We start from the raw sequence: 9,351 nt of genomic DNA, 5'->3' as shown, positions 1-9,351 counted from the left end.
AAAAGTTTATTTGATGAGAGGTACCCTTTAATGAAAACACAAGGGTTTATGTCCTAGGAGGTTTTAAAGGGGTTGTCCAGGAAAAAACTTTCAACTGGCTCCAGAAAGTCAAACAGATTTGTAAATTAAAATAAAAATATAGCCACACCTCAAAATACCACCCAACTGGGTACACGATGAAAATAACTGAAAAGAGGTGTTTGGAAAAAAATTTATTAAAATACAGTTTAAAAAGGACTAGACATATAAAACATCTTATTCAGAGCAATAATAACTGTACAATACATTATACTGCCATTGGGCCCTAATGGCAGAATTATAATAAATGTTGTAAAACAACTACTTATTGATAATAAGCCAGCAAAAAATATTATTAGCATATGCTTTTAGTTCAGAATGAACTGGTAATCTGGCACTAAAAAAATTGGTTATGAAGGTCAGCCTTGGTAGTAATTTTAGACTGTGCTATCCATAGGTAATAGGAATAGATGGTTCTCACCATGGCATCAGCTGGTCCCCGATTGCGACGGGCCGAAAGTGGTTGGTTCTCACCGGGGTAACTGCGACGGGCCAAAGATGTTGAGTCCTGCAGTGGCTGTTAAGTTACCGGCAGTGGAGAGACAGGGTAATCTTTGCGAGCCTGTTGTGAGGAGAACTCAGGCAGGAGACTCCTATGTGAGTGGTCTAGGATGTCGGTATTTACCAGTTAGGGTGTCAGACCCTCACACGCTTGCTTGCGGCTGGATGCTCGTGATGGAAATGTAGATCTTTGCTGTGCTTTGCTGTGCGTTGTATTCCGTGAAGATGTGCTGCCTTCAATACAGGTAAATATCGCTCTGTTCAGACTTGAATGATAACCTATACACGTTTCAGGGTACTAGAAGCGACCCCTTCCTCAGTAGGCAATTTGGGGGATCTACAATTCTTGAGAAAAGAGAGAATTTCTTTGGAGAAACCAGAATGTCCATGCATTACACAGAGAGTTTTTGATTTTAATGTGCACCATGTAATGCTTAATTTCTTCAGTGGTGGCCTTGTGGAGGCTTGAACACTCGCTATCAGGTTCCTTCAAAGAGTAAATCTAGTCTGTGACTGCCTCGTCACCTTGGAATTAACTTATTTGTGTGGAACCTTCTAACTAAAAGATCTCCCAAATGGAGAAACCCTTTAAGTATTTTTTTTTATGATTTCGTTACTTGTAGACGTTAAGGTTGACAAACACAGACTAAACACAGAATACAGTTGATAAAATGGGCATTTTTAACCATTAGAAAAGTATGTTAGGTAAAATTATACGATCATTTACCAATGACAGACTGTTACCATCTAGCCGAAAGGTCATATGAAAGGTCTTAGACGACCGTTTGTTCATTGCTTGTTCCATGATTAACCAACTTCTTTATTATGTGCCCCCCCCCCACCTTTAAAATGTTGTAATCTTCATATGGAAATAAGAAAATGATCGTGCAACTATTATAGGCCATTATATTCCGTATCTTTGTCTTCTCCTTAACAATGATCCAATGCAATTCTGGGCTTGGTTAGAATATCAAATACCACTTCCTTCTAACAAGTGGGAGTTTTTTTTTTATTCTTATATATAGTATTTCTTTTCATTTGACAACTATATTTAAGCCAATTCACTCAACAGATAAGCCCATACAGTATGTCACATGTTGCACAATATGTGAATAAGAGCAAATGGTGCTATGTTATTCAAGGTCCAAAATGATGCCTTTGTTTGAGGACATAGTTGTATCTTTAATGGTGCTGTACAATGAAAGCATTTACTGAGGATCCCTCTGCTGTACCTATGTCTAAAATAAAATTTAAAAAAACAGTCATTTCTATTCTGATCTATTCTAGCAAATGTCCACTCTATTTCTCAGAAATGTACTTGTCTGTGCTCCAGTGATGCCTACAGGTCTTCCCATTGCCACCAATATGTAGCAACAAGTGATGCATGCACAACCCGTTAGTACAGAGTTGTAATCGTGGTTATTATTTGACTATATATTTACCATCATGCTTTGGCCTTGCCCATGCGCCAGTTACTCCTGACCTGTGACAAACAGTACATTTTTTTACAACCTCAAGTCTATCAAATTTACCAAAAAAATTAATTGCTTGGTAACCATTGTGCACCAAAGTCCTGGGGCCATCAGACTACCTAGAACCAAACCATAGTTGTGAAAACTAGCGCTCCTACAGGTGAAATGTGCATTTCAGTGCATAGATATTATGGTACCAGGCTTCTTATATATTTAAAGCGAACCTTCAAAAGATGTTTAAAAACCTGCACTATTTTGTTATACTAACCCTTCAGATAAGTTCGAGATAACCTCTCCTCACCCTGCTTGGCTGACAGGCCTCTCTCTGAACATAAATAGGCACAAATATGGAAAAAACTGTCTTTCAACCAATGCAAGAGATTGCCCAGATGACTTTAAATTATGATTTCTCTGTAATCTGAAGTGGAATAAATCATAGCCAATTGTGATATTTGAGCCGTCCCTGTTTCATATGCCCTATAGCTGGGGCAGCCTTCAACTGATTACAGATAGCCCTTGTGTTGGCACCATTAAATGATCTGCATGGAAATTACTTCAGGTAGAATAGATCCTGAGGATGGTATAAGTACAAATGGCCTCCCTGCTCCCATGGCCCCTCTCTCTCTCTCTCTCTCTTATACATTTCTCCAATGGGCCCTTTCTCATATATACAGCACCCATGAGTCCATTTCTCATATATACAGCTCCCATAGGCCAATCTCTAAAATATACTGCTCCCATGCCCCCCTCTCATAAATACTTCTCCCATGGCCCCTCACTCATGTATACTGCTCCCATGGGCCTCCTGTCTTATGTGCACTGTACCATGCCCTCCTCACTCATATATATTGCTCCCATTGCCCCCTCTGTCATATATACTGCTCCCATGGGCTCTCTCTCTCATACATACTGCTCTAATAGGCCCCCTCTCATATCTCATATATTTTACTCCCACCCCCACAAAGAGTGATATGAATATCCACCTTCCTCACAGCTGTCTCCCCCTATGCTTTCTTTCTTACCTCCTCCTCCTCCATGCTTTATGTAAAGAGTAGCAGTAAGCACCTGTGATGACATCATTAGGAAGGTCCTTGTGGCTCCACTGTTAGTGTTTCTGTGACGGTGTATGGGCTTTGTGGAGCCAAGACAGGCACTTGACTGCATTTTGCTGATTTCTGCAAAACCACAACAACATGCCTTTTGTTTCCTAGTTGGGCACAGAATTCAGGGCGCACTGGAGAATTATCTTGTGCTTAGGACTGACACAGAAGTTATATCAGAAATCTACTCCAGCTCAGAGCTCTCAAAATCTCCCATGTGTCTTCTTACGTGGCAGAGTTTTTTGGGGTGCTCTCAGACACCAGGACCTGGGTACCATGACCAGCTTTATACTACAGTGGTAACCTTTTTCAACATGAATGAGGCTTATGGATTGTTACCTATATTGCCTAAATTATCAAGATATGTCTTTTTCTAGAAATTCATATTCTATCTTAACATTTTTTCCCACAATAGCGTTGCATTTTGATCTTTCTGGCCAGAAGAGCGCTATCTGTAAATGAGAGATATATTTGTTTGACTGTAGAAATAGAAGACTCCACAAAGCAGCTTCAGATAAAGACTTCATAAACATGAAATACTGTTGTGAAATCTTGCTTCAAAGAGATTCCTCCTAAACTACTTACTGGAGGTCGTATCGGAGGAGAACACTTCAGCTGAAGAGTAGTCATGATCACAAACAGACCTTAGAAAATACAACCATGAGATTACACTGTTATTGTGTAATGTTGAAGGTTTTTCTAAGGTCAAGACAGAGACAATTAAAACAACAGTTTTTGCTTATACCAGATGTCTGATGTCAACATATTGTCAGCAAAACAAAGATTCAACATAATACCAAAGAAACAGTAAATTACCGTAAGCCTATGCTATATGGAGCTCAATCGGCAAGTCCATCAAAACGCCGGATCCCCGATGGACCTCATTCAAGTGCAGTGTCCATTGTGCTCCGACCCATTCCAGGGTCCGTTCTGCTCAAGAAAATAAGAGCGGACCCTGAACGGGACGGATGCAGATGGCAATGTGAACTTGGCCTAACCAGTATTGAATTTACATCTTAGGATGAGGGATCTAACATATGTAGTGGCCACAGTGCTCACCCCTTTATGTGATAAGGCTGTTTGCAGACTGTTGGTCATGTGGCATGGGGTCCAGAGTTAGCCACCTCACTGGTGTAATGGTGCGGCAATAACTTGGCAGATATAGTTTACTCAGAAAAATCACTTCAAGCTTGGTGGTTTAAGAAAATGTATATACTAGCTCACAATGCTAGGTGGTTCTCACCCAGAGTTGTAATATTTGAATAACAGAAGCAGAAATAACAGAAGCTCTTCCTCATTCGATGTCACTAATAGTACTTAATGTTACACTCGTCCGTCTCCCACTCGAGAAGCACTCCGGTCTCAGCTGTGTCTCCGGCTTGCTCACTTCACACTGGTAGGCATCAACTCTACCACTAATGGAAAACAAAACTCCTTATCCGGAGGAAGTCAGCACTCGGAGATAGATTTATATTCATACAGTTTTATTCAAGACCATTAAAATTTCCGGTGCGCTAAACACAATATATAAAAGACTCTACCACTGTCCTCGCTGTCACTGATGGAAATAGCATGGTAAACTTGCCTATCCTGACTCAAACAGTAGTTGCACAGGTCAAGATTTAATCTCTGCAGCCACATCTTCTCACCTACAATGTCATGACAGCTCTACACCTCCAGCTGTCCGTTTCTCTTACATGGACCTCCGCACCAGTGGTGGAAGCCTGGAATACAGCTTCAAAACTTGTTCACAACACTTCTACTGCAGAACAGCCCATACATCTGGTAAAAAATACCCCTTTTACTGCGAGAATAGGGATAAACCTACTATATGGTCATATGCCACACTATTGCTAGTCCTAGTCACTCAGCAAGCTTCCCATGCTTGGACCTGTTTATTACCTAAAGGCACATGACGTCCATGGGTGATCTTACCATCATGATGCCACATTGCACAGATACAGCAACAAGCACAAGAGCATATTCCCACAGCAAATACACAATATATCAAAGTCTGCAACACAACCTGCAAGAAAAGGCACATGTTAACATAAGACAATTCACAGCAATAACCCAAACTTTACTCTTTTTTCAGAATGGTGCCTGTCAGTCTTAAAGGCGTTCTGGAACAGTAGGAGAGGCCCGATGAAGCACTAATAGTGTGAAATGGTAGCCGTAGCCTCAGTTCTTCTACATACCCCCTGCATGTCTCCCCCCCTGTTAAGATGTGAATATGTCAAATAAAGAAGTCACGAAGATTTGGTGAGTTGCTGTCTCTTTATTCCTCTGCATTATTGGTTCTGAAACAGTTTGCTGACACCCTTATTCACTTTAGAAAGCACATCGAAAAGGCCACACCAAGTCAAGTATAGCATTAAAATAATAAAAAGTAGAACATTGCCAAATGCTTCCTACATCTACTGCCCTCTTTAGCTTTCCATTTGTTAAGGCCATACTTTACACTAGACACTGGAGGTCCAGTGCTCAGGTTGGCACCCTGCACTATATATATATATATATATATATATATATATATATATATATATATATATATATATACATACCGGTATATATATATATATATATATATATATATGTGTGTGTTGTTTACAACCCCACAGGGTGTTGCTTTAGAATCTATACCAAAAAGAAGGTTGCAGCAGCACTCTTTTTGATCAAAACGTGTCCCAGATCCACCACGTGGAGGTGGCCTCACTTCGGATGGGACCCTAACACTCACCTCTGCTGGAAGTGGCACCCTCTTTAGCCATGCACCCACAGGAAGTTTTTCAAATTGATAGTGGATCCTGCATGTCACCCAGTCAGATGCTATATGCCCAGCAGAGGTGAGTAAAATGAGTGTTAGGGTCCTAACCGAAATGAGGCCAACTCCGTGTGGTCGATGGGGGACACGTTTTGATCAAAAAGTGCGCTAAGAGCCTCCATTTTTTGGTCGAGTGCTGCTGCAACCTTCTTTTTTTGTATACTTTGTATTTGCCACTGCAGCGTGCATCCGTGTATTATGTAGTTGCACTGGATATTTTTATTTATTTTTTGCACGCTGTCACAGCAGCACTACGGGTGGAACGGCATTCCGTCAACAGTGAGGCTGTACTGATAAGTGGAATAGAAGACAGCGGTCACTTCTTGTTGCAGAGCATAAATACTGAGGAGCATTGGTAGCTCACCTCCATCTCTTTCATTATTGGGGGTATACTTAGTTGGAACAATATGGCAGAATTTTGTGGTTTGATATGACAAGAAAAGCAGCTTAAAGGGGAATTCCACTGGAAAACCTTTTTTTTTTTTTTTTTTTTTTAATCAACTGGTGCCAGAAAGTAAAAAAGATTTGTAAATGACTTCTATTTAAAAATCTTAATCCTTCCAGTACTTATCATCTGCTATATGTTCCAAAGGAAGTTATTTTCTTTTTGAATTTCCTTTCGGGCTGACCACAGTTCTCTCTGCTGACACCTCTGTCCATTTTAGGAACTGTCCAGAGCAGGAACAAATCCCCATAGCAAACCTCTCCTGCTCTGGACAGTTCCTAAAATGGACAGAGGTGTCAGCAGAGAGCACTGTGGCCGGACAGAAAGGAAATTCAAAAAGAAAAGAACTTCCTGTGGATCATGCAGCAGCTGATATGTAGTGGAAGTATTGAGTTTTTAAAAAGAAGTAATTTACAAATCTGTTTAACTTTCTGGCACCAGTTGAATTAAAAAAAATGTTTTTCAGGGGAGTACCAATTTAATGGGGAACTCCGCTGCCCCAGCGTTCAGAACTTTTTATTCTGAACGCTTCGAGCAGGCAGCGGGGATCATGGCTTCACACCACACCCCCTCAATGTAAGTCTATAGGAGGGGGCATAGCAGCCACCACGCCCCCTCCCATAGACTTGCATTGAGGGGGTGTGGTATGATGTCACAAGGGGTGTGGCCATGAAGTCCCGACCCCCGCCGCTGGCACCCAGCGTTCTAAACGAACGCTGGGTGCTGCACAGAGATTCTGGGGATCTATACTTTGGATAGGGGGATAAGATGTCTAGGGGCGGAGTACCCCTTTAAATTGTTAGCAGGGAAAACTTACACTGATTGTGGCCCAGGGCTACATGTTGTATAAAACCAGCCCTCATGGATAGTCATATTGATTTTTCCCAAGCAATTTAAACTTACAACATGTAGAACACAGTTCTCTTTTGTTGAGGTCCCTTTAAGTTACTGATCCATATGCATTTTCGAAATGGATAGAACATTAATTGACGTTAAAAGCTACTGAAGGGATTACGTTTCACATACTGCATTCACAGAAGTAATAAGCACAAATGAATGTTTCCTCCATCTCACAGGAGCCATTACTTTCTCTCTTGGTCACCGACACTATGAATAATGAAATAATCCTTTAGATGTTCACATCATCACTTCACTGCGGATCAGGCCAGATAATGCCCTAGTGTCTGCTGTATACTCTATGTTACTTTTATGTAGATGTCATGGGAAAATTCCTAACATATTGAAGCCTGGATATGAAGACTTCCCTCAGTGCTGAGTGGAGATAAATGTGTCTGTAGAGGGAATGTGGGATTTCACTGTAGTTTGGTGAACCGTTGTAATTGTTGATTTTATTTTTTTTTACTTACCCCCAATTGCATAAATGGTGCATGTAATGCTGCAGCCAGTCCAATACTTGTGCAATACTTGCAGGAAAACTGAAGAGTGCAGGACATCAAAGCAGCAGCAGAGATGGGGTAACAACGAATTTAGGGGTGAGTTAAAGTTTTTTATAATTATTATTTTAACCCAAGTTTCAGCCTGCATTAATTGTTTTAAAAATACAGAGAGTCCTATTAAATAATATAGGACTTTATAGTTTCAGGTCTCTTCAAAACTGCCTCCTAGGACCCAATGCAAAATAAGTAACAGGGCCTCATATTTCTCATGTGCTAATTATAATACAGGTTATTTTTATGTTTCTGAGGGGCCTGGGTGCGACTCTCATCTCTGCACCCTCTATAACTGTGGTTCCTAACAGGAGGACCCATCAGGTGTGCCACTGCAGTCCCGTGGGGAAGATGGTGACGGGACACACAAGGAGCCCTAACCAGGAGGGCCACGATGAAAGACATGAGTGGGAAATGCATCTGGGCAACTAGTCTTGACCATTCCCCATGACTGCTCTCCCATGGTGGTGGCAAAAAATAAATAGGCATCAGTATGGAAAACCACCAATTCTGTATTCTAATATGTCTCTATAACATAGGTAGAAATAACAGTATCCAGCCACATGACACACTTTTTACATACATCTTAAAGCATCCTCTAATACTAATATTTAATTAATTCATTTACTAAGAATGATATTGTTTGTATATATTAGGGTACAGGATTTAGAATGGGGATTTTATTTTACTTTTAGAAAAACTGAACTGTTTTAAATTTAGAACCCGAAATGACTCAGAGTGAACATTACTTTCTGCTCTACTTCTCAGACGGCAGCCTAAACGGCCATTTGGGAATTTTCTTAGAATCATTATGAAAAGCTTTAACCTCCAGGGAGTTCTCTTCTTAAGTGCTTACTTGTAAGATGCCCTTGTTCTCTACACGATGTACAGTCAGCTATTATGCGCACACTGACATATGCACTGGTTGAGTCAGATTGTAAACCTGAATTTGAGGCTCTCTCTAAGTATTATGATGGTTTAGGAAGATTTTTTTCCTGGCAAACAAAGACATTTCCAAACCCTGGGAGGGAAATACTCAACATATTATACAGAGAAAGAAGGTAACAGACTATAGACTGTAGAAAAACGGATCTGTGCCAATGGCTTTATCATAGTGACAAGTGGGGCCTTAATGTGGTTTTTGTTCATGTTACAATTGTAATCGATTTAGAATGTCCATACAAAAGAAGGACCTGAAGAGGTTGTAAAGGGTTAGAGAAATATGGCTGCTTTTTTCCAAAACCATTGCCACACCTGTCAACGGGTTGTGTACTATAAATGCACCTCAGTTCTATTCACTGAAAGGGGATCTTAGCTATATTTGCTGTTAAGAGCTGCAGACACTGTTGAATAGTTGTTAGGGTATAAAAGCAAACTGTACCTATTCTGGAACTGATGGTGGTTGTCAAACTTATGAAATTGACTTTTTATTTCTTAGCCAAGTGTCAAGTTGGTGGGGTCAATTGCTCAAGTGCCACACCAG

General features: G+C 40.6%; 1 long non-coding RNA gene across 2 annotated transcripts in view; it reads right to left on the bottom strand.

Moving 5' to 3' along the window:
- Positions 1–287: 287 nt before the first annotated feature.
- The window catches only part of LOC130311394 (uncharacterized), a 49,943-nt gene continuing 40,879 nt past the window's right edge, over positions 288–9,351 (bottom strand). Inside the window, exons 3-4 of one of the 2 annotated variants that reach the window (XR_008859791.1) lie at positions 3,737–3,795; positions 288–924 (exon numbers count right to left, since the gene is read on the bottom strand). This is a non-coding gene — a long non-coding RNA (uncharacterized LOC130311394). The remainder of the gene's footprint in view (positions 925–3,736; positions 3,796–9,351) is intronic. The other variant, XR_008859794.1, reaches the window with a different exon arrangement.

Source organism: Hyla sarda, chromosome 1 (assembly GCF_029499605.1).
Source record: "Hyla sarda isolate aHylSar1 chromosome 1, aHylSar1.hap1, whole genome shotgun sequence".
Classification (NCBI taxonomy): Eukaryota; Metazoa; Chordata; class Amphibia; order Anura; family Hylidae; genus Hyla; species Hyla sarda.
This window is presented reverse-complemented; position numbering and strand designations above follow the sequence as displayed.